This window comes from Cetorhinus maximus, chromosome 15 (assembly GCF_964194155.1).
Source record: "Cetorhinus maximus chromosome 15, sCetMax3.hap1.1, whole genome shotgun sequence".
NCBI lineage: Eukaryota > Metazoa > Chordata > Chondrichthyes > Lamniformes > Cetorhinidae > Cetorhinus > Cetorhinus maximus.
Window position 1 is genome coordinate 88,601,915 of NC_135893.1, and position 24,351 is coordinate 88,626,265.

Below are 24,351 nucleotides of genomic sequence, written 5' to 3' on the forward strand. Positions count from 1 at the left end.
ACGTTTCACGTCTGTATGACTCTTCTTCCGAGTTAGAGCGAAGTAGAAAAGTGAAGGGATTTTATACTGACCGATTATCTGGCTTCCCTGTGCTTAGACCTGGCTGTGACACAATGGAGCGGAAACAGTTTAGGGCCAGTTTTCCCTGCACCATTTTCAAAATCAGCCAGTCCACAATTTGGTCTTCGTACCTCAACATGAGTTCTGAGTTATCTGTTTTTCGCCCCCACACTGGCAGCTCATGTATCCAATGAAGGCAGCAGCCTCAAGGTACGTCTCAGGTGGGGTGGAGGTAGGGGGTGGGGCAGAAAAGGCAGAAGGGGAGATCGTGAGGATGGCAGAGTCAGGGGGAAGTGCTCCTGCTCTCCTTGGGTTTCGCAGGAATATATTTGAAAGAGGCAGAGACATTCTCCCACGTTTTGGTGATGATTGCTACTTAGGCTGCGGAAACCGCTTGGTGATCCCAAGCCAAGGAGGTTGCGTTTTCTGCACAATTCTATACAAATCAGTTTGGTAGTACAGAACTTCTGGGAAAAAAAAGACATGTCGGAGCTTTTCGTCTTGCACTCACCAGGACACTTTTCAAGAATACCAATATGAGGGGAAAACAACAATTTATACTGTATGTGAAGAGAGTGCTGATTGGTTGGAAAGTGGACTGTGATTGGTAGGGCCGTTGCCATAGAGAATGCACCAGTGATGGTGACTGATAATTAACTGTCAAGCATTGTTTGAAATTTAAACGAGGCAGCAGGATGAAAAGCTTTGACATGTCTCTTTTATCAGCAATACAAATCAGTTTCTTTAAGGAAGGGTTTGGCAGGAAGCCTCATTTATACAAGTAAGGGGCATGACATTTGCTGCAATCAGCAGCTCTGACATCTCCAAAGCCCGGCTTTTCCAACTTGGCGGCGCCTCTGACACAGACGCAGATTCTTGCCCCCCTTTACTGTATGGAAAAGGGCTAGAACAAGGAGCAATTTCTACTCCACTTTGTTCAGTATGGGTGCCAAATTTAAATAAACTCACTCAATTTAACAATGCTTAAAATGTTTGTTTATGCAGTTAGTTGCAGACTGGCATATATCTGACCTAAACACAGAATGCAAAGCCATCAAACCACATCGCATTCAGTCTCGCTATCTCCAGCCGAGCGCAACACCCGAGAGACCATCCCTTCATGGATCGGCTAAAGAAGCATCAAGATAAATATTGCATCACATCCCCCCATTGACTAGGCTCTGTGGAGGGCGCTGAATGAAGACACTCAGTTCATTTTCAGAAACAGAAATAAACGGAGGGAGAATGGACACCCTGAATCAGAATAATAAATCCTGCTCTTCAAGGTCTCGTAGTCCTTTCCCATGAAACAGAGAGATGGTGGAAATTAGACTTCAATATCTTCATTTGGTTCTGATGTGAAGAAACACCATGGCATTGTTTAAATGCTTCAGAATAGATCAAGGATCAAACATGGGAACCAGAAAACCGCAGAGCTTTAAAGCACAAAGGGAGGCCATTCATCATTTCATGTACTCGATGGAGTTTAGAAGGATGAGGGGGGATCTGATTGAAACTTACAGAATAATGAAAGGCCTGGAGAGAGTGGACGTGGGGAAGATGTTTCCATTAGTAGGAGAGACTAGGACCTGAGGGCACAGCCTCAGAGTAAAGGGAAGACCTTTTAGAACAGAGATGAGGAGAAACTTCTTTAGCCAGAGAGTGGTGAATCTATGGAATTCATTGCCACAGAAGGCTGTGGAGGCCAGGTCATTGAGTGTATTTAAGACCGAGATAGATAGGTTCTTGATTGGTAAGGGGATCAAAGGTTACAGGGAGAAGGCGGGAGAATGGTGTTGAGAAACCTATCAGCCATGATTGAATGGCGGAGTAGACTCGATGGGCTGAATGGCCTAATTTCTGCTCCTATGTCTTATGGTCTTATAAATCTAAGCCTATTCTCCACACCTCTGTAGCACCCCCTTTACTTCACCAATGGTCTCTGCCTCAACCACTCCCCATGACAGAGCATTCCTTGGTCTAACAACTAGCTGCAAAAGAAGTGACTCCTAATTTCACTTCTTGTTAAGTTCTCAGAAGCATCAAAATGAAAAAGCACAGAAAAATGGAGGCCATTTGGCCCATTGTGCTTGTGTCAACTTTTTGCTAAGAGCTATCCAATTAGTCCCACACCCCTGCTCCTTCCCCAATAGCCCTGCAAGTTCAACCTGCAATAATTTATCCAATTCACTTTTGACTTTACTATCGAATCTGCTTCCAACAGCGCATTCCAGCTTACAACAGCTGGCTCAATAAAAGAAACCCTCATGTCTCCTCTGGTTTTTTTTGCCAATCGTCTTGAATCGTGTGTCCCCTGGTTACTGATCCCTGTCAGTGGAAACTATAGAGAAGATGGCAGAATATTGGTAATGTCACCAGACTAGTCATCCAGAGGGTCAGGCTAATGACATGGGTTCAAATCCCACCTCAACAGCTGGTGGAATTTGAATCCAATAACACTGGGAATTTAAAGCTAATCTCAGTAGCAGAGACGATGCAACTAGCAGTGATTTTCTTAAAAACCCATCTGGTTCACTAATACCCTTTAGGGCAGGAAATCGGCCATCCTTACCTGGTCTGGCCTACATGGGACTCCAGACCCACAGCAATGAGATTGACACTTAACTGCCCTCTGAAACAGCCCCGAGAAAGTCACTCAGTTCAAGGGTAATTAGAGATGGGCAATGAATGCCAGTGACATCCACGTACAGTTAAAGAATAAGGAAAAATTTCTCCACATTTACCGCTATTAAAGATTGGCTTTATTCACCATGTCCTTCAAAAGTTTCTCTCTCTGGAAATTTTCCAGCTGCTTTGTACATTTCTTACCTTTTCAGTTCTGATTTGCAGCTGCTATTTACCTTTGCACCAATCGACAAAGTGTGGTGGGGGCAAAGGTGACCACAGGAAGTAAATCTTGACAAACAGAAAGTACATGCTACGTGATTTTTTTTAATACATCAGAGATTTATTGAAAAGCACCTAACTGGGTCATTTTAGTCACTTGTTGATTCACAACCCCGACATTCATTTTCTCAAGAACTGGAGGTTGAAGAGATGGAAGAAATGACCAAATGCTTCCTAAACAGTGATTCTGACAATTAGGATAATTTAGACTTTCTACCTCCTGCACTTATAGATGCTCAAACAATACTAAAAAGTTCCCCCCGCCCCCCTCTCTTTTAGGTCTGAATTTTACAGAGGCAGTGGCCCCACTTCCCAACTGAAGAGTCGGTGAGCCCGCTACTAGTTGGCTGGGTTGCACTGCAGTGATTTAATGGCCTTTGGGCCATTAACTGGTTCAGGGTCAGTCTTCCTCCCCCATCTGGGTGGAAGTCCCACGTCCAATCAAATGGCTGGCAACTCTTTAGTCCCAGCAGTACTACTGGGAGCGGTGGCCAGTGCCGGGACTGCAGCCTGTCCTGAAGAAAAAGAGGGAACATGGAGCCAGATTAGGTGGTGAGTGCCAGGGGCAGGGAGGGTCCCTCTGGGACCAGACTGGCAGGTCCCAGTGAAGGGGTTGAGTTTGGGAGGTCAGGGGTGAGCTCCTTTGGCGGGGGAGAGGGGGGTGCTCGAACAGGAGGCTTCTCCTCCTCAGCCTGAGAAAAGGCCACTAAGTTTTACCTGGCAGCCTCACCACGTGGCCTGTGCACCCCCTACCATGGGTAAAATGCCAGCAATGCTGGGATAAGGTCCATAAGTGCCCATTAATTGTCCACTTTAAGGGCCTCTATTGGCCCAAAGTGAGCAGATGCCCAAAACCTCCGCCATCACTGGAAAAATGCCAGCGGATGTGGGTGGGCGAGAGGCATGGTGCCCGATCTTACAGCATCCCCCCCCTCTCCCCCCCGCCAGCACACACCTGGGGAGGGACGGGCATAAAATTTCCCCCACGTACAGATTTCACGCCGTCTAATTAAGCTGCCAATCAAATAATGCCGAGGTTTCTGATCTATAAATGAAACCACCATTCACTGCAACAAAATCTTGCACTTACATAGCACCTTTAAGGTAGCAAATCATCTCAAAAAGTGCTTCACAAGGGCAGAATAAAGGTAAGATTTGACACTGAGCCAAAGCTGATGATATTGGGGCAGCTGACCGATAGCTTGCTCAAAGAGACAGACTTTAAGGAGCATCTTAAAGGAGGAGGGAGGGGTAGAGGGGCAGAAAAGTTTGGGGTGGGTATTCCACAGTTTGGGGCCTTGGCAGCTGAAGGTACAGCCATCAAGCCACCAACGGTATTATGATGTGCAAAGGGGTCAGGATTGAGGGGGGCAGAGTTCTGAGGTTCTAGGATGGAAGAGGTTAGAGTTTGGGAGTGCTCCCACATTTTGACTTTCAAAGAGATAAACATCTGCATTCCATTTTAAAAGGTAACATTGTGTCCTAATAAAGCAGCACCACCTCGGGATCATCGAGAGCAGCACACGCAGGAAATTCACCCGTGTATTTCTTAATGCGTTGTTAAATTGATAGTTACATATTATTTATTGCGCTCGGAACTGGGTACAGCCTGAAACACTCGGGGGAAGGTTGGAATGGGCTGGAAATCAGCTGCTGCAGGAGAAGAGGTGCTGAGAAATCTGCCATGGAGATAGCAGCAATGTGTCAGGACAGAATGGGGCTGAGGAGGACTAACTGTGGTGGGTAACAGGGGGAGACATGGCATTGTGGTAACATCACAGACCTCGTCATCTAGGAGGTTCAGGCAAATTCTCTGGGTTAAGAGTTCAAATTTCACCATGGCTGCTGTGTTTTTTTTTTGAGCTAAATGCTAAAGCTAGTCATGGTGACCATGACAACCATCATTGATTTTTTTTTGTAAAAATCGATCTGGTTCACAAATGTGCTTTAGGGAAGGAAATCTACCATCCTTACCCGGTCTAGCATACATGTGACTCCAGACCCCACACCAGTGTAGTTGACTCTTAACTGCCCACTGACATGGCCTAGCCACTCAGTTCAAGGGCAATCTGGGATGGGCAACAAATGCTCGCCTCGCCAGCAATGCCCACATTCCACGAAAGACTAAAGAAAAGAAAATAGCAGGAGCATGGGTGCAGTGGGTGAAGAGGAGGGGTTCTAACCTTTGGGTAGCAGCCCTCCCCATACACGTATCCAGACCCATGCACCTGTCTGCCTTAAACTGGGTATTTAAAAGACAAGACAGAAGATACTGCCTGGCTGGAACTGGAACTGCTAACTTGGTCACAGGGGGTGACTGCACTGTAAACTCACCCTTAAATAAGATTGCTCCCAGGTACAGTTCTATTGAGACTGGGTGTGAAAGTTTGGATGCAGAATAGAAGGTAGAATAGAAGGAGGGTATCTAAAAACAGAAAGTTTGTCTCACAACTCTGTTTAGATCAACAGACCAATTTAACATGAGGTATTTTAATACGAACCACATTGTTGTCACTCCTGCTAGGAACCGGATAAAGTCCAACTTTATCAGATTTAAAATGATTTGCGAAAGAAGCAAATGTGACGTGAGAAATTTTTTTTTTCACACCACGAATGGTTGGGGCATGGAACGCACTGCCTGGAAGTGTTGTGGAGGCAGGTTCAATTGAGGCATTCAAGAGGGCATTAGATGATTATTTGAACAGAAACAATGTGCAGGGGTATGGGGAAAAGGCAGGGCAACGGCACTAGGTCATAATGCTCATTTGGAGAGCCAGTGCAGACATGATGGGCCGAATGGCCTCCTTCAGTGCTGTTAAAATTCTGTGATTCTGTGAACTTACACAAACATCCTGCAGTACAACATATATGCATGTGTAGCCCAGGGGTACGCTCGATAAGAGCTCTACACTGTAATAGGCCAGGTCTGTTGATGCTATGAACACAATTGGTACCTGCACTGCTCAGAGAACCAATGCTTGATGCTTATTAAATATATTGTATGTGAAATGAAAAACTCAGGAGCAATGTTTATTCACTATTCACATTAAACAAGGGGCTTAGGTGATTTTGAAACAAACTTCCATCGTGCCTCATGTTGGTGCATTATTTAAAATATTGCTTCAGATTCTGAGGTGAAGGCCTCAGTATTTCCAGTGTAGAACAGACTGCAGGCTTGGTGGGCCTGTACAGTTTAACTTCAACCCATTTAGAATCATTTCAGTGAAACTCTAATGGAGCATGCTAAAGCTGGACAGGCCAACAGTGAAGTCCTGCACTGACAGTATTGCACTAGGGAAGGAACTAAAGGAAGGGATGAAAGGAAAGAATGAAAGAAGGAAAGAAAAGCAGGAAAAGAAAATACAAAATCACAATTGCTGAAATTTCAGGCTCCACAATTCTACAGACTTTACATTTCTCTGGGGAAATACGGTATTTTCCCATGTGCCATTGATTTTATTTTAATGTTGGGACATTTAACTATAACTGCTGACAAAGTAAGCCATTGTGGTGTCCATAGGAAGCATTCCTCTGAATTCAGGTTAACAACAATAACTTATATTTATATAGCACCGCTAATGTAATAAAACTTTCCAAGGTGCTTTGCAGAGATCATAATACAAAGTATGATACCCAGCCACATAGAGAGACATTAGCTCAGGTAACCAAAAGCTTAGTCAAAGAGGCAAGTTTTAAAGGAGCATCTTAAAGGAGGAAAGTGCAGTGGAATTCCAGAGCTTAGGACCCAGGCAGCTGAAGGCACGGCCACCAATGGTGGAGCAATTAAAATTGGGGATGCTCAAAAGGCCAGAACTAGGAGTGTAGATATCCAGAGGGCTGTGAGGCTGGAGGAGATTACACAGATAGGGGGAGGGGCAAGGATATGAAAACAAGGATGAGAATTTTAAAGTCAAGACATTGCTTGATCAGGAGCCAGTGTAGGCCAGCGAACACAGAGGTGATAGGGGAACAGGACTTGGTGCAAGTTAAGGCACAGGCAGTAGAACTTTTGTGTGACCTCAAGTTTACAGGCATTAGAACGTGGGAGACCACTCAGGAGTGTATTTGAATAGTTGAATCTAGAGGTAACGAAGGTATGGATGAGGGTTTCAGCAGCAGATGAGCCGAGACAGGTGTGAAGTCTGGCGATTTTTACAGAGGTGGTAGTAGATGGTCTTAGGTCTGGTGCACATATGAAGTCAGGAACTCATCTCTGGGTAAAATGTGACACCAAAGCTGTGAACAGACTGACTGAATCTCAAACGGTTGCCAGGGAGAGAGATAGAGTCAGTAACTAGGGAACAGAATTTGGAGTGGGGACTGAAAACAAGGATTTCAATCTCCCACTATTTAATTGGAGGAAATTTCTGCTCATCCGGCAATGATGTCGGATAAGCAATCTGATAATTTAGTAACAGTGGAGGAGTCGAGAGAGATGGTGGTGAGGTAGAGCTGGGTGTCATCAGTGTACATGTGAAAACTAAATGCTGTGCTTTTGGATGAAGTTGCCAATGTTGCTGAAGGGTTGTTGAGAAATAGGTGGGGCCCAAGGATAGATCCTTAGAGCACCAGAGGTAACGGTACAGGAGCAAGATGAGGAGCCATTACAAGCAATATTCTGGTTACGATTAGGTAGATAAATGCAGTAATTTTTTTTTTAAAAAGGACTACTGTATTAATATTTACATAACCCAATATTATAAACTGGAATTAAAAATACTTTGGAACCATAAATTAAATGCTTACATTTACTTAATTACATTACTTTCCAAGTAAGATAAGCATTATTGTAATTCTCCAGGAATAAGGCCTTGTTTGTTCTCTTCTACAATACAGAGCAAGCCCTGCCAAGTCTGTATAATCTTCAAATTAACTCCAACCAGTTTAGAAGCTGGAGAAATTACCCTTCTGATGCTCTGGGTTATCTCTTTCTAGTACACGGCAATGATGCAAAGAATGAGATAAACACAAGATCCCCCCAGAGCTCATCCACTGACTGCCTGCGGCTCATCAATAACACATGATCAGTCAGACACAACCCGACTGCAGAGTGGGTAACGTGCGTGAAGCTAGAACTACATTTAATTTATCGCTTGCACAGTGAAGAGTGAGCATCATATTTCACCTTCAGTGGAACTATTAAGCAGGCAGCTTACACAGAGAGCAGTGAAAACTGGCTGCTGCATGTAGTGGGTGAAGCAGAGAGCACTGATGCATTTAAAGAAGCTTGATGTTTACAGGAGGAAACAGGGAATAGAGGGAGGGGCGCAGGGTAGGAGGTGGCTCCTGTGGCTTATAATCACTGGGTACACTAGTAGGACTTCAGTTTTAATGTAATTCAATGACACTTTATGGATGAAAACTGGTTACACAAATTGTTTCTTTCCCCACATTGCATTAGTTGCTCGGTTGAATAATGAGGTAGGAGTTGGTGTGCGTCAAAGCATAAATCAAATGTGCTTTGAATGTTCCCTGTGCATTCCTTCCACTTATTGCGTTACTCCAAAGCTGGGTTTAATGCAGGCACACTGCTTGTACAGCAGATAGACAAAGCTCCCAGGATAATGAGAACTGCTGGCTGACACCTATCAATCCTGTCCTTGCTGATCTACATTGGCTCTGCATCCTCCAACACCTCCAATTTAATATTCTAATTCTAGTGTTTAAATCCGTTCATGGTCTTTTCCCCACCATCCTGAACTGAATACGTCAACTTGTTCAGGAAAGGTCTACAGTGAAGTCTTGTAATGACCTTTACTAATAATGTTGCACTTCGAGAGAAAGGAAGAAGGAAGAAAAAAAAAAGGAAAGAATCCTCCCTCACCAGATTTTCCATTCCTCTTGACTTGTGCCTCTTCTGCAAACTCCATCTTTTCTCACCCCACATTAGGCAGCTCTGTCTTCAGCCACCCAGGCCTCAAACTCTGCACACCCTCCCTATACTCCTCACCCTCTCCCTTCTAAAATCCACATCTTTGATCGGGCCTCTGGTTGCCCCTCTTTGGTTTGCTATCCATTTTATTTTTTTCGTGCTTACGTCTTCGCAAGACAACTTTTTCAGTTCAGGCCTTTAAGCTAGAGAAATACAAATCATTGATGTTGTTGTTGATGGGTGATGATTTGGCTCTATGCGAATTCCTTTCATTTAATTAGGGATCAGCTGTGTTTGTTTCCTTGACCGAGCATTGCGAAATAAATGTATTGTTTGATTGCATAAGCGTCCTAAAATTACAACATTTATCCCTTAGATTCTGTGATGTCATCACTTTTCCAGCGTCAAGTTTTTGTCTGACAGCATTCCTGTGAATCGCCTTTCACTGTGTTAAAGGCACTATGTAAATACGAGTTGTTTTTGTGTGTGTATAGCGCTGTGGCTTGCATTTGGAAAATGATGCTTCAAAGAAGTTGGTTTCAGTATCGAAACTAGTTCAAAGCTGAGGTCTGAGGGCGTACTACAGTTCTTTCAAATAACGATTGCTTGAATCATACGAAATGGTTCAGAAATTGGTCCCATCGGCGAATAAGAGAGGCCGAAACAGGCTAAATTTATTTGTCAGTACTGGCGCTTTGAGGGGCTTTACTGAAGGCTTTTAGATTCTGTCTAAAGATATTTTTACAAAAGGGTTAAAGAACCTATTGCATACCTCAGGCCGGAAACTGTAATGTCATCTTTGGAAGATCGACCTCGATAAAGTTTGCCAATTGTGAAGGCGGTCCTCTGAAGGAAATAACTTTCTAAATATCTCTCTTCTCCTTCACCCCTTCCAGATTATCTAACTCTGTCTCTTTCTGTCACACAGCAGGTATTAAGAGAATATGACGATTTGACAGCTGAAATATAGGGCAACATTTTTATTTTGGGGACCACCCCCCTCCCCCAACATAGTGAGATCTTTTTTTTAGAATTGCCAATGAAAGGAAAGTGGGTGAGCACCTGGAGGACCAACAGGAGTCCATCCAGATGTGAGTAAGCTGCAGTCTGCCAATGCAGGAAAGAGAGGGCGCCTCAAGATGGAGGTTGGGAGGGGTGGGATGATACTGGCATAGTGAAACGGAGCACCGGCCCCCTCCGTGTCCGTCTCTCACCAGGTCTTCCACCAGAAGGCTGCCTCCTCTCTCTGGCTGTGTTCCAGCCATTGCAAAGAAGATATGCTATACCTTAATAAATCACTGGCTACTCAGTGACTGGTTATGATCTGGAATGCACCAACTGGAAGAGAGTGGTGGGAGAAAGAGAAAAAAATAATACTTGTGTTCACATAGTGCCTTTTATAACCTCAGGACATCCCAAAGTGCTTTCCGGCCAAATGAAGTGCAGTCACTTTAAGAAGTGGGAAATGCAGCAGGCTCCCACAAACAGCAGTATGATAATGACCACATAATCAATATCACAAAGAACAGATTAAGAGATAAATATTGGCAAGGACATCAGGGATGATTCCCCCTGCTCTTCTTCTAAATAGTACCATGGGATCTTTCATATTCTCTAAAAATGGTAGACAGGGCCACGGTTTGACCTCTCACCTAAAAAGGTGACACCTCCAACAGCAAAGCACTCCCTCAGTGCTGCACTGGAGTGTTAGCCAAGTCCTGGAGTGGAGGATGAACCCACAACCTGGTGGCTTAGAGGCAAGGCTGCTACCAAATGAGCCATAGTGGATATGGCTGATAGCAGATTCAATAGCAACTTTCATAAGGGAATGGGATAAATACTTGAAATGGGTAAATTTGTAGAGCTAGAGGGGAAAGAGTGGAGAGGAGCGGAACTAGTTGGATAGCTATTTCAAGAGCTGGCACAAGAGTCATGGGCTGAATGGTTTCCTGTGTTTTATGAATCCTTGAGTACAGACCATTCCACCCAGATTTCACTGCAAGCTACCTGAATCCCCAGAGCTGGTAAAAGTCAAAGTTGGGCCAAAATATCAATGGGGAAAGTGGATCATGAAGCGGATTAGGAAGCCCTCATTCCCTCTTCCTCCCATTCACACATGCAAAGAGAAAGCCAGATGGCCTCCTATCATTTTATAATATCAGTCGGGAAAAGACCACAATGCTCACAGAGAAATGGATGGGTTTTCAGTGGAATGTCAATTTGTCTTGATGCTCCTTGCTTTTAAACTTTACAAATAACAGGTGGTGGGCCCTCCCTAGAGAACCTGTTAACTTCAGTGAACAGTGCACTGTGGATTAAATAGCAGGCGACGCCCTCTTAGGCACAGGTTTGATGAGGTTGAATGGGTGTACAGGCCAACTGGCATTCACCACGTTAATTATAGATTCCACAATTCTCCCATATGCTACCCCAAACTGGTGCTCAACAATACAACGGTCAAATGGGTAAACAGCAAATCCTCCCATCTGCTCCCCCTAGAGGGTTAGGAGAACCCATTGCTTGGTCATATGTGCCTGCAGCCTCCTCCTTGCTGTTAAGAAGGATTGACTTGCATTTGTATAAATGCCCTGTTCAATATCCCAAAGTCCTGGAATGCCAGTGAAGTACTTTCTGGAGTGTAATCACGGCATCCAATTTGTATACAGCAAGCTCCCACAACGAGCACTGTGATAGCTAGCAGATTTTTGGTGATGGGATAAATATTGAGCTGAAGATGGGGGATAACTCTCTTGCTCTTCTTAGGGATAGCCCTATGGGATCTTTTACATCCACTTAAAATGGCATCTGTGACAGCACGGCATGCCCTCAATACTCTCACTCAGAGCACCAGCCTAGGTTGTTTTGCTCAAGTCTCTGCAGTGGGGATTTCAGCCCATGACCTTCTGTCTCAGAAGCGAGAGTGCTACCCACTAAGCCAGAGCTGACACTGCTAGTGATAACCTTGGCCATGGCTGTGACTACAGTACATGGCATGTAATATTCTTGGAATCCTCAGCCAATGCTGGGTTTAAATCCAAGAAACAGGCCTCCATCTATGTCTCACCCGACACAGCTGGGTGACCAAACAAAGTTCCTTTTGAATCAGTACTGTGAATCTATGACTAAAGACTCCTTTTACTGTTCCTGGAAACTCGAACAACAGTTGTGTGTTCAACAAAGGCATGGAACCCCACACCAACACAGTCACTCGCACCCATGACTCTCAGCAATACAACTGCTGTATTGTGCAGCCTATCACGTGACTCTCAACCCCTCTGACCATCAAGAAACAGCATCCTTACTGATACGAGGATTGTAATAAATGAAGGTGATGAAACTGTCCTCTGGTTTGTCTTGTGTGGCACTGCAGTTGGACAAAAACATCCAGCAAGTCACTCACAGGCAGCACGGAAAACCAACAACGAATGGACTTAAGTAAAAGATGCTGTGGGCTGGATTGAAGTTAAGACAAAGAAATCCAAATTAAAACCAACCGATACTGAAGCTGCCATTGAAATGGCTGGTTGTAATGCCCACTCGTCAGTCGCAGTCCATGGTAATTATGCCATCTCGTGTGGTAGGTAGCATCGTGGTTAGGTTACTGGACTAGTAATTCCAGAGCCCTGGACGAGTGATCCGGAGACACGAGTTCAAATCCCACCACGGCAGCTGGTGCATTTAAATTCATTCAGGAGTAATAGTGACCATGAAACTACCAGATTGTCATAAAAACCCATCTGGTTTTAGGGAAGGAAATCTGCCATCCTTACGTGGTCTGGCCTACATGTAGTCCAGGCCCACAGCAACGTGGTTGACTCTTAACTGCCCTCTGAAATGGCCGAGCAAAGCACTCGGTCGTATTCAAGAAAATGACACTACATATTCTACTCACATCTCAGACTTGCTGAGATCAGTCTGTTTCGATGTTATTGATTTTACAAGAATGGAGTTGAAATTTTACACTTTATTTTGGAACTAACAGTAACACTGATGTTTGCAAGAAAAAACATTTACTTCATATATCTTAGTAAAACGTTTATCCACCAGAGATTGCTAAGCCCGTCAATATCCGTGCTAAATTTACTGTAACTCAGGTACAGAAGCCAGAGACAGCAGAGCTACAGTGAAGGCCACCTCATAACACCAGCTGTGGCTCAGTGGGTAGCACTCTCACCTCCGAGTCAGAAGACAATAGGTTCAAAAGCCACACCTGAGCATATAGTCAAGTGAGAAAATGCAGCACCTCCAACAGTGCACCCCCTCAGTCACTGTACTGGAGTGTCAGCCACGATCTTGTGCTCAAGTCTCCGGAGTGGAGCTCGAACCCACAACCCTCAGACTCAGAGGCAAGAGGGCTACCCACGGAGCAATGGCTGAACACAATCAATTCCCAATAGCGGAGTCAGACACAAGCCGGAGAAGAAAATGTCACATTGTCAAGTTCGGCAGAAAAGCAACAACTCGGAGTAATTGCCTACTTAAATTGAGAAGCCATAGACATTAGGACCGATTCTATGGCCCTATCAGCTCAGCTTTGCATTCTGGGTCACTGGGACTGATTAGACCTTTCTTCTTTTTTTAAAAAAAGGTGAATCTTAAGTGTTTATCTTTGGTCAAGATGGCAACAGGTCTTGGTTGTTCCTGGGTGCTGCCAGAGTTTCATGTATACCTTATGAGGGAGAGGTCCCTGATTTGCTTTAGTATATTGTTTCCATGCAACCAATACGATTGTCTACTCCTAACCATCTTTCAGATACAACTAGATTAACTAGATTAATGAGCCAACCAGGATATTAAAAGTAGTCAGATCACAGGAAAACAACGGAGAAATTCTGAGAAGGAAAGATGCTCAATGAACACCGGCAATTAGGAAGCCAGGTACACTGATCTCACCACTGACCCAAGTACCAGCAGCAGATCAAGTCTGAAATCTTTCTGGTCAATGAGGTTTAGTACCACACCATGTCATGCACTTACCCATCGAGCCACTCAAATCCCTCCAGCCCCTCAGATATCTGTGCTGCTCCAATTCTAGCCTCTTGAGGAGCCTGGATTTTAAATTGCTCCAATATTGGTGACTGTGCCATTGGTTGCCCATGCCCCAAATTCTGGAATCCCCTCTTTACACCTCTGTGCCCCTCTCACTTCCTTTAAGCCAGTCTTTAAAACCTAGCTTGTTGACCAAGCGTCCGGTTGCCTGTCTTGATATCTCCTCATGAGGCTCAGTGCCAAATTTTGTTTGATAGTCGTATGAATTGCCTTGGGTTTTTTTTAATACATTAAAAAGGTGTTATATAAATGCAATTTGTTGTTGCTCTGTCGTGAGCACCTGAGGACTGCATGTGTAAAACTAAGAATCAGTTTATTAATGTATTCAGAATTCACCTATTTTGCCATTAGTAACAGCTCATCCTGTCAGTCAATATAATTGCCTATTCTCTAAGGATGCCAATATTACACCTTAACCAGCCAGCGACACGCTCACTGATACAACAGGGACTGTGTGGATCTTTGGAACCATCAACTGTTGTATAAAAGTGATTGGAGTGATATCTTCGCAGTACCCTGCATTCTGCTAATTGGAAGGGTTAGGGAGGGTCCATCAGTCCGCGTCCCCTTTAGTAAGTTGTGATAAGAGCTGTAACCACATCAGCGCAGCACAGGGCTATCCCTTCCCCCACACCGAGAACAAGACAAAAGCAAAAACAACAACCTGTCGAGTCTTGGGCACTGGGGCCATTTCCGTGACTTGCCTCTAAAGATGAACTAAACAGCAGAGTCCAACAGTGAAAGCTGACCTGCTGTTAACAAAGAGCACATTATCTGATCATCTTAATGACAGCCTCCCCATTCCACCGAAGCACGCCACATTTGCATGTGGAAATAAATTGTGACAGTCTCAATTTCACTGGAAGTCAGTGCCAATCTTACAGCTCTGAGCACACATCACCCAACTATTCATAAAATGCTCTGTTGAATTAATTTGATTTGCCCCCAGCAACTGGCTAAATTGACACTGTAAAGGTTTTACTATCCTGATGTGAGTCATTGTTTATTTCCCTAAGAGCACCTTCATGTCTCACTACCTGTATAATAATTCACTCAAAAAATTGACCAATTGGCTTAAAGGTCACTTTTACAGCAATTAGTTGTTTGCTGACAGTTTCCTCAGCCAACATGGTGAGCGGTCTGGAATTGTGAAATAAGTTCACTTTATAAGTTCATGAGAGAGAGGATACCAGAGACTTAGTAATGAGTGTATGCTGACAGAATTAGCACACTCCAGGATCTCAGTTGGTGACCTTGTCCCACCACGAGATGCTGAGGATACATTTGAGACAACAAAGGCTGTTCAGCCTTTCCCCTGCCCAGCATAGGTTGTCCAGGTCTCATTACCGTACCCAGAGGACACAGGCTTGGCAGACTAACAGTTTGGTGTTCTGAGTCAGGTTGTTGATGCTCCACACTCTTTTACTCAACTCGGGTGTAACAGCTGCAGCTTTTGAAATGCACATGCAGATTTCAGCATCGCTCATTGCTCAGCGAACAAACCTATGTACTGGTTAGGCCACATTCTTCAGATGGACGACGGCCAAAGACCTTCTGTATGGTGAATCTACCACCAGGTCTATGACCTGCTGAACCCAGAGACCTCTGCCACAGACACCTGCAATCGTGATATGTAGATGGCAGGCACTGATGCACTACTGCCGACGGCCACGATCTCTGGAGGGGTATCAGAAGAGTCAAGGAGAAACGGAGAGCTCAGCTGGCTGAGAAGAGGATCCAGAACAGAGGCTAGTGAATCCTGCACGTTCTCAGCCCCACTGTCTCCAAATGCAGCAAGGGCAACTGAGATTACCATGTCATAGTGGAGCTCCTGAGACACACCAGGTTCATGTTTAACACAAGAGTTGACCACCAAGGCACAAAGCATCGTCTCACAAGATGGAAGGCTGCCACTAAGAATTTGTTTTCTATTCATTCATGGAATGTTGGTGTCGCTGGCTGCACCAGCAATTATTAACCATTTCTAATTGCCCTCGAGAAGGTGGTGGTGAGCTGCCTCCTTGAACCGCTGCAGTCCATGTGGTGTAGGTACACCCACAGTGCTGTTAGGGAGGGAGCTCCAGGATTTTGACCCAGCGGCAGTGAAGGAACGGCGATATATTTCCCAGTCAGGATGGTGAGTGGCTTGGAGGGGAACTTGCAGGCGGTGGTGTTCCCATGTGTTTGTTGGCCTTGTCCTTCTAGATGGTAGTGGTCATGGGTTTGGAAGGTGCTGTCTAAGGAGCCTTAATGAGTTCCTCCAGTAAATCTTGCAAATGATTCACACTGCTGCCAGCGTCTGTCTGTGGTGGAGGAAGTAAATGTTTGTGGATGGGGTGCCAATCAAGAGGGCTGCTTTGTCCTGGATGGCGTCAAGCTTCTTGAGTGATGTTGGAGCTGCACATCCAGGCAAGTAGGGAGTATTCCATCACACTCCTGACTTGTGCCTTGTAGATGGTGGACAGGCTTTGGGGAGTCGTGCCGCACGATTCCTAGCTTCTGACCCACTTTTGTAGCCACAGTATTTATATGGCTAGTCCAGTCCAGTTTCTGGTCAATGGGATGTTGATTGTGGGGGATTCAGCGATGGCAATGCCATTCAATATCAAGGGGCAATGGTAAGATTCTCTCTTGTTGGAGGTGGTCATTGCCTGACATTTGTGTGGCACAAATGCTACTTGCCACTTGTCAGCCCAAGCCTGGATATTGTCCAGGTCTTGCGGCATTTGGACATGGACTCTGAGGATTCACGAATGCTGCTGGACATTGTGCAAGCATCAGCGGACATCCCTACTTCTGACCTTATGATAGAAGAAAGGTTATTGATGAAGCAGCTGAAGATGGTTGGGCCTAGAACACTACCCTGAGGGACTCCTGCAGTGATGTCCTGGAACTGAGATGATTGACCTCCAACAATCACACCCATCTTCTTTTGCACTAGGTATGGCTCCAACCAGTGGAGAGTTTCCCCCTGATTCCCATTGACTCGTGTTGCTAGGGCTCCTTGATGCCACACTAGGTCAAGTGTGGCCTTGATGTCAAGGGCAGTCACTCTCACCTCACCTTGGGAGTTCAGCTCTTTTGTCCACGTTTGAACCAAGGCTGTAATGGTGTCAGGAGCAGAGTGAAAGGCCCAGGCGCAACACAAACTGAGCAGGTATTGCTAAACAAGTGCTGCTTGATAGCACTGTTGATGTCCCTATCACTGATGAACGAGAGTACACTGATGGGGTGGTAATTGGTCGGTTTGGATTTGTCCTGCTTTTTGTGTACAAGACATACCTGGGCAATTTTCCACATAGCCGGGTAGATGCCAGTGTTGTAGCTGTACTGGAACAGCTTGGCTAGGGACGCAGAAAGTTCTGGAGCACAAGTCTTCAGTACGATTGTCAGAATATTGTCAGGGTCCATAGCCTCGCAGTATCCAGTGCCTTCAGCCACTTCTTGATATCACATGGAGTGAATAGAATTGGCTGAAGACTGGCCTCTGTGATGCTGGGGACCTCCAGAGGAGGCCAAGATGGATCAAGCATTCGGCACTTCTAGCTGAAAATGGTTGCAAAATTGTCTTTTGCACTGATGTGCTGGGCTTACCCATCATTGAGGATGGGGATGTTTATAGAGCCTCCTCCTCCAGTGAGTTGTTTAATTGCTCACCACCATCCACAGCTGGAGGTGGCAGGACTGCAGAGCCTAGGTCTGATCCGTTGGTTGTGGAATTGTTTAGCGCTGTCTACTGCTTGCTTCTTGGCACGCAAGTCGTCCCGTGTTATAGCTTCACCAGGTTGACACCTCATTTTTAGATATGCCTGATGCTGTTCCTGGCAAGCCCTCCTGCACTCTTCGTTGAACCAGGGTTAACCCCCTGGCTTGGTGGTAATGGTAGAGTGGGGGATATGCTGGGCCATGAGGTTACAGATTGTGTTTTTGAGTACAATTCTACCACTGCTGATGGCCTACAGCACCTCCTAGATGCCCAGTCGAGTTGTTAGATCTGTTTGAAATCTATCCCATTTAGCACAGTGTGAGTGCCACACAACACGATGGAGGGTATCCTCAATGTGAAGATGGGATATCGTCTCCACAAGGACTGTGCGGTGGTCACTCCTACCGATACTGTCGTGGACAGATGCATCTGCGGCAGGCAGGTTGGTGAGGATGAGGTCATAATGCTTTCCCCCTCTTGTTGGTTCCCTCATCAGCTGCCGCAGACCCAGTCTAGCAGCTATGTCTTTTAGGACTCTGCCAGCTTGGTCTGTGGTTGTGCTACTGAGCCACTCTTGGTGATGGGCATTTAAGTCCCCCGCCCAGAGTACATTCTGCACCCTTGCCACCCTCAGTGCTTCCTCCATGGGGTGTTCAACATAGAGGAGTACTGATTCATCAGCTGAGGGGGGATCGGGTGCAGTATGTGGTAATCAGCAGGAGGTTTCCATGCCTACATTTGATCTGATGCCATGAGACTTCATGGGTTGCAGAGTTGATGTTGAGGACTCCTAGGGAAACCCCCTCCCAACTGTATACCACTGTGCCACCACCTCTCTGCTGAATCTATCTTGCCAGTGGGGCAGGACATACCCAGGGATGGTGATGGTGGTGTCTGGGATACTATCTGTAAGGTATGATCCGAGAGTATGACTATGTCAGGCTGTTACTTGACTAGGAGTGACTACTAGACTACTTTCAAGTGAAGTAGCACTTAACTTGCACTTCCCTCAATTTAGTCTACTGCATTCGCTGCTCCCAATGCGGTCTCCTCTACACTGGAGACACCAAACGCAGACTGGGTGACCGCTTTGCAGAACACCTTCGGTCTGTCCGCAAGCATGACCCAGACCTCCCTGTTGTTTGCCATTTCAACACACCACCCTGCTCTCATGCCCACATGTCCGTCCTTGGCCTGCTGCAATGTTCCAGTGAAGATCAACGCAAACTGGAGGGACAGCACCTCATCTTCCGATTAGGCACTTTACAGCCTTCCGGACTTAACACTGAGTTCAACAACTTCAGGACATGAACTCTCTCCTCCATCCCCACCCCCTTTCCGATCTCCCCTTATTTTCTAATAATTTATAATTTAAAAAAATATATTTTTCTTTTCACACCTATTTCTATTATTTTAAAGTTTATTTCCATCCATTGTTTTATCTCCACCTTTTAGCCCATTTCGAACCCTTCCCCCTATCCCACCCCCACTAGGGCTATCTGTCACTTGCTCATCCTGCTTTCTACCCTTAATGTCACCATTAGCACATTCCTCAGCTAATATCACCACCGTCAACACCCCTTTGTCCTTTTGTCTATGACACCTTTGGCAATCTCTTCTTTGCCTCCACCTATCACTGGCCCTCTATCCAGCTCTACCTGCCCCACCCCCCTCAAACAGCTTATATTTCACCTCATTTCTATTTTTCTTTAGTTCTGATGAAGAGTCATCCGGACTTGAAACGTTAACTGTATTCCTCTCCACAGATGCTGTCAGATCTGCTGAGTTTTTCCAGTTATTTTTGGTTTTGTTACTTGACTAGTCTGTGGGACAGCTCTCCCAATTTTGACACAAGCCCCAAGATGTTAGTCACGATGGCTTTGCAGGGTCGACAGGGCTGAGTTTGCCATTGTCGTTTCCGGTGGCTAGGTCAATGCTGGATGGTCCATCTGGTTTCATTCCTTATCTAATTAATTTTCTGTAGTAGGTTGATACAATTGAGTGGCTTGTTACGCCATTTCAGAGGGCTGTGTGTTTGGAGTCACATGTAGGCCAGACCAGGTAAGGATGGCAGATTTCCTTCCCTAAAAAGGACATTAGTGAAACAGATGGGTTTTTACAACAATCGACAATGGCTTCATGGTCATCATTAGACTTTTAATTCCAGACTTTTATTGAATTCAAATTTCACCATCTGTCATGGCGGGATTCGAACCTGGGTCCCCAGAGTATTGCCCTGGCTCTCCAGTCCAGTGACGATATCACTACGCCCCCGCCTCCCCAACAGGAGCAGCAGTAGGCCATATAGCTCCTCAGGCCTGTCCTGTCATTCGACATGATCATGGCTGATCTGATCTTGGCCTCAACTTCAGTTTCCTATCTGTTGCCCATAACCTATGACATTCCTTTAGTTCATACATCTGTCTCTCAGCCTTCAATATATTCAACGTCTCAGCCTCCACAGCTCTCTGGGGTAGCCAATTCCAAAGATTCACAACCCTCTGAAAGAAGAAATTCCTCCTCATCTCCAACTTAAATGGGAGAACCCCTTAACAGTCAAACTATGCCCCCTGGTTCTAGTTCCATTAAAATGAACTAAATAAATCCTATTGCAGGCCCTCCTTCCAACTGGCTCGAATTCAGCCCAAGCTGATGTTTTCTGCCCGTGGCTGCAAAGGTTGTAAACAGGATGAGATTGGCCCTTCTCCAAACCATTTCCTAGTGGTTACTGAGCTTTTAAGGGCTGACTATACAGCCCTTAAAATCTCACACTGATGGCCACCTCGGAGTGCAAAACTAACTAAGCCTCAAGCAAGAATTGAGATGGGAAGGGATTTTCCTGTGGAGTTGTGGATATGTGGTATACATTCCCAGTCAGAAGTAGATAATGCTGGTTTGATTGAACTCCTTATGAAACGGAAACAAAATTGCTGGAAAAATCTCAATAAGTACAGCTTGAGGGTATATGTTTTTCCCAATCATTCAAATGTCATATTGAAGAACTTTCAGAAGTGAAATTAGAGATGATTTCTCAATCTTTTCCTCTGTCTGCCTTCAGAAAGAGAGAGCAACTTTCACAGGGTAAGAAAATCTTGACGCAGGCCATTTGGCCCATTGTGCCTGTGCCGACCCGATGAAAGGGCTAAACAATGAATCCCATTCCCCCTGCTCTTTCCCCACATCCCTGCGAATTTCTCCTTTTCAAGTATTTAGCTAATTCCCTTTTGAAAATGACCAAATCGGCCTCCCTTTCAGGCCGTGCATTCTGAATCATCATTTTAGCTCAGCGAGCCAAAATATCAAAAGGAGAGCAAATAGGATTTTTTTAAATCACCTTTTGCCACCAGTTATCTGGCCCCGAGGGTCTTTGTGCATGTCTCTTTAAGCCTGCTGTGAGTTCCATCAGTGTGTACCACCTACAAGATACACTGCAGCAACTCGCCAAGGTTCCTTCCTTCCACGCTCATCCCATGACCTCTACCACCTGGAAGGACAAGGGGAGCGTGGGAACACCACCACCTCCAAGCCACACACCATCCCGACTTGGAAATATATCGCTGTTTCTTCACTGTCGCTGGGTGAAAAAACTGGAAGACCCTCCCTAACGACATTGTGGGTCTGCTGACACCACACGGACTGCAGCGATTCAAGAAAGTGGCTCACCACCGCCTTCTCAAGGGCAATCGGGAAGGGGAAATAAAGGCCGGCAGTGCCAGTGGTGGCAACATCCCAAAAACAAATAGAGAAAATGAACTGGAAAATCCCCACTGCTTCCTGCAACCTTGCCTGTTACGTGTTGGAAAATTAAGTGTCCTTTATTTATGTTCTTATCTGTCTCCAATTTTCAAGCTAGCAGGTTTGAGAGCGAGCTCTCATCACCCTCCCTCCAACGCTCCCAAGACAGAAGATAAGCTAATGAGATCATATTGTTGGTTCACAGGGTACTGTAGACATGGAAGGGAAGTTTAACAAGGAAGCAGCTTAGAAAAAAGGTGCAAATGTAATTAGATTGAATTAATGTTAGGCTGACTGTAATAATCTCAGAGGGAATGCAAGGTACAATTTGGCTTTGCCAGTTTACAGCTAGGAACCTTGGTCTCCATTATAAAGAAGCATCTGGACCAAGAGAATTGTGCTCCCACCAATCTACTTTGCAGGTGAGCTGTCAGAACCTGTGTCGCAAAGTAAACTAATACTTAGCAGGCTGCAAATCTTTTTAAGTATATGAGTAGCTGAAAATTGTTTTTGTTGTTTGAATTGCTCCCCGGTCTGATGGGCCCTTTCCCCTAATCACACGCTGCCGAAATAGGGCTCCCAAGGTAGCTAATCCAAATGCCTGTTCTTTAAGAGCTGAAGAGTACCAGAGAGTGTCAATGCTGACCCCAAACCTGTACACGTATACGCACACTTCCACACACAAAACTTCCTGTTTTATGCAATTGTTACACTGCACAGACCTTCCGACATTTCCAGCCATGTATAAAATAAATACACATTTGGAAGTAGTCTAGTCTCTGACAAAGGCCACACCATACACCTTCTAGTCACATTTAAAATGTTGTCCCATGGGGATGACATTAACAAATCTTTTTCATGCATCAGCTAGGAGTTCTCTCTGGTTCTAAATGCTCCCTAAGCAACACGGGTTCAGCATTCTGTATGGAAATGACAGGTTTGCTACACTGTTAAAGACATTTCCTATATTCAGGAGAACGCTGAGCGGTTAGAATGGAGAACTCAGTACCACAGGAAGTGGTTAATGCAAATAGTACAGATGCAATGAAGGGCAGGCGACTTTAATTGCTCCACTGTTGGTGTTCATGCCTTGGCTAATCCTTAAGTTTACGACTTCCCTCCCGACACCTCTCCCTCCTTTAAGGTGCACCTTAAAACCTCTCTCTCTTTGACCAAACTATCACCTGACCCAAATATCTTCTTTTGTGGTCCGGTGTCATATTTTGTCTTATAATGCTCCTGTAAAGCGCCATTGGGATGATGTTTTAAAACTGGTATATATTACTATGCTGCTGATGTTATAGAAACTAGATAAGTATGTGAGGGAGCAAAGGAATATTAGGGTCTGTTGAATGCATGAGGGATGAAGTAAAGTGGGGCGAAGGATCAGATGAAAGATAAACAGCTGAGAATCACATTCAGAATTGCAGGAGACCTCAAAATGACAATAAATGCATCAAATTAGGCATATCATTTCAAATCACCTCCCAGTTCAGTAGTTTCTAAATCCCCAACTGTGCTATCATACACTACAAATCAAAAAAAAAGAGAATAAGGTCTGCATTTCTATAGTTTCCTTGTGAACCTCACACTGCCCCAAAGTGCTTTACAAATCAGAGAAATGTTTTTGAAGTGTAGTCACTGTTATAATGCAGGGAAATGCAGCAGCTAATTTGAGGACAACAGCCAGTGGAATGTTGGGTATGCCTGCAATGCTGGTTACATCCAGCCTGTGTCCCACTCCACTCTCACAGCAACTCCTTGTCTTCACATGTCATGAGTCTATATTCAGAGAATTTTAAGAGGCATCAGCATTTTTTTTTTTTTGGCGATAGGGTTGAAGAAGGGCTGGGGCTGCATCAGCTTTTTTTTTTCTTTGAAACATTTGTTTCAGTTTTATAAGTTGTAGACAGAGAGCATGAACAGGAAATTACAATGCAACTTTGAGGAACCCTGTAGCCAGGCCTGATCTCACTCCAAGGCCAAAGCTTGGCTTGGTAGCCAGGCTCACCAGGTAGTACTCAGGAAGCCTATTTCCCCTTCCTCACCACAACATGTCTAGACCAATTATAGATCTTTCCATGTCCCCCTGGCTGCAATCAGTTAAGTCAGCATAGCCTGGCATTGTAAAATTCCAGTACGTAGGGGAGTGCTTCTACCCAGCTCATATGACACTGGGATATCTTTATAAAGATCAGCAAGTAATATAATCCCCTTTGTAATTCTCTTTGATGTTGCCTGCTGTTGGGTGGGTCAACACTCCCCTCACTATAAAAGGAAGTTGTATTCAACACAGTTATGGAGTATTATAGGAGTGTCACGACACTATTGAATTAGTATGATTAGGAAAGTTAGTGAAAAATATATTCACAGCAGTGATGAGGATTAGAAGCCAGGGGTAGCAGGGAAGAGTCAGGAGAAGCCAACCATCTGTGGAGTTAGGATACAGGTCAGCCATGATCTAACTGACAGGCTGAACAGGCTAGAGGGGCTGAATGGCCTCCTCCTGTCCCCATCTTCTATCCTGATACAACTATGGCGATGTCACCTTCACTCAAGTGACCACAGGTCAAAGTTTCATGAGTGCATGCAATGTTGAAGTAATAACCATAAAGAAATCCTGGGCAGTCAAAAAGAAAATCCTTTGTGTGATAACCAACGGTTGTACATATGCTCCTGGAGACATCTCCTCGCTGGTAAATTTATCACAGTTGACAAATGCTGCCAAATTTTCAACATCTTGTCAAACTATGCAAAGAATACACTGACAATTGAACTGCGGAAAACAGACAATGGGAACCCAGCAATATTTAAAAGTCAACACAGCAACTGTGAGCCTCATGCATAACCCACCCAGTACCATCCAACTAACGTTTAGCAGAAGGCTGTCTTCCATTTTTATTTTGACAGCCTGCTCACTCCATCATGTTAAAGTCCTACTCCTCAGCTGATTGGCGGACTGTCTGTCTGATGTTCTCCCTTGCTCTGAGCAGCACCCCACATGCCAACTCTGATGCTGCAG

At 45.1% G+C, this 24,351-nt stretch overlaps 1 protein-coding gene and 1 long non-coding RNA gene across 3 annotated transcripts in view; one reads left to right on the forward strand and one right to left on the reverse strand.

The window, feature by feature from the left end:
* LOC144690960 (arf-GAP with dual PH domain-containing protein 1-like) overlaps positions 1-24,351 on the reverse strand; it is a 115,985-nt gene that overhangs the window by 37,686 nt on the left and 53,948 nt on the right. The window lies entirely within an intron of this gene.
* Positions 1-24,351, forward strand: part of LOC144690961 (uncharacterized) — a 54,718-nt gene that overhangs the window by 25,130 nt on the left and 5,237 nt on the right. Inside the window, exon 3 of the long non-coding RNA XR_013578997.1 lies at positions 9,216-9,302. This is a non-coding gene — a long non-coding RNA (uncharacterized LOC144690961). The remainder of the gene's footprint in view (positions 1-9,215; positions 9,303-24,351) is intronic.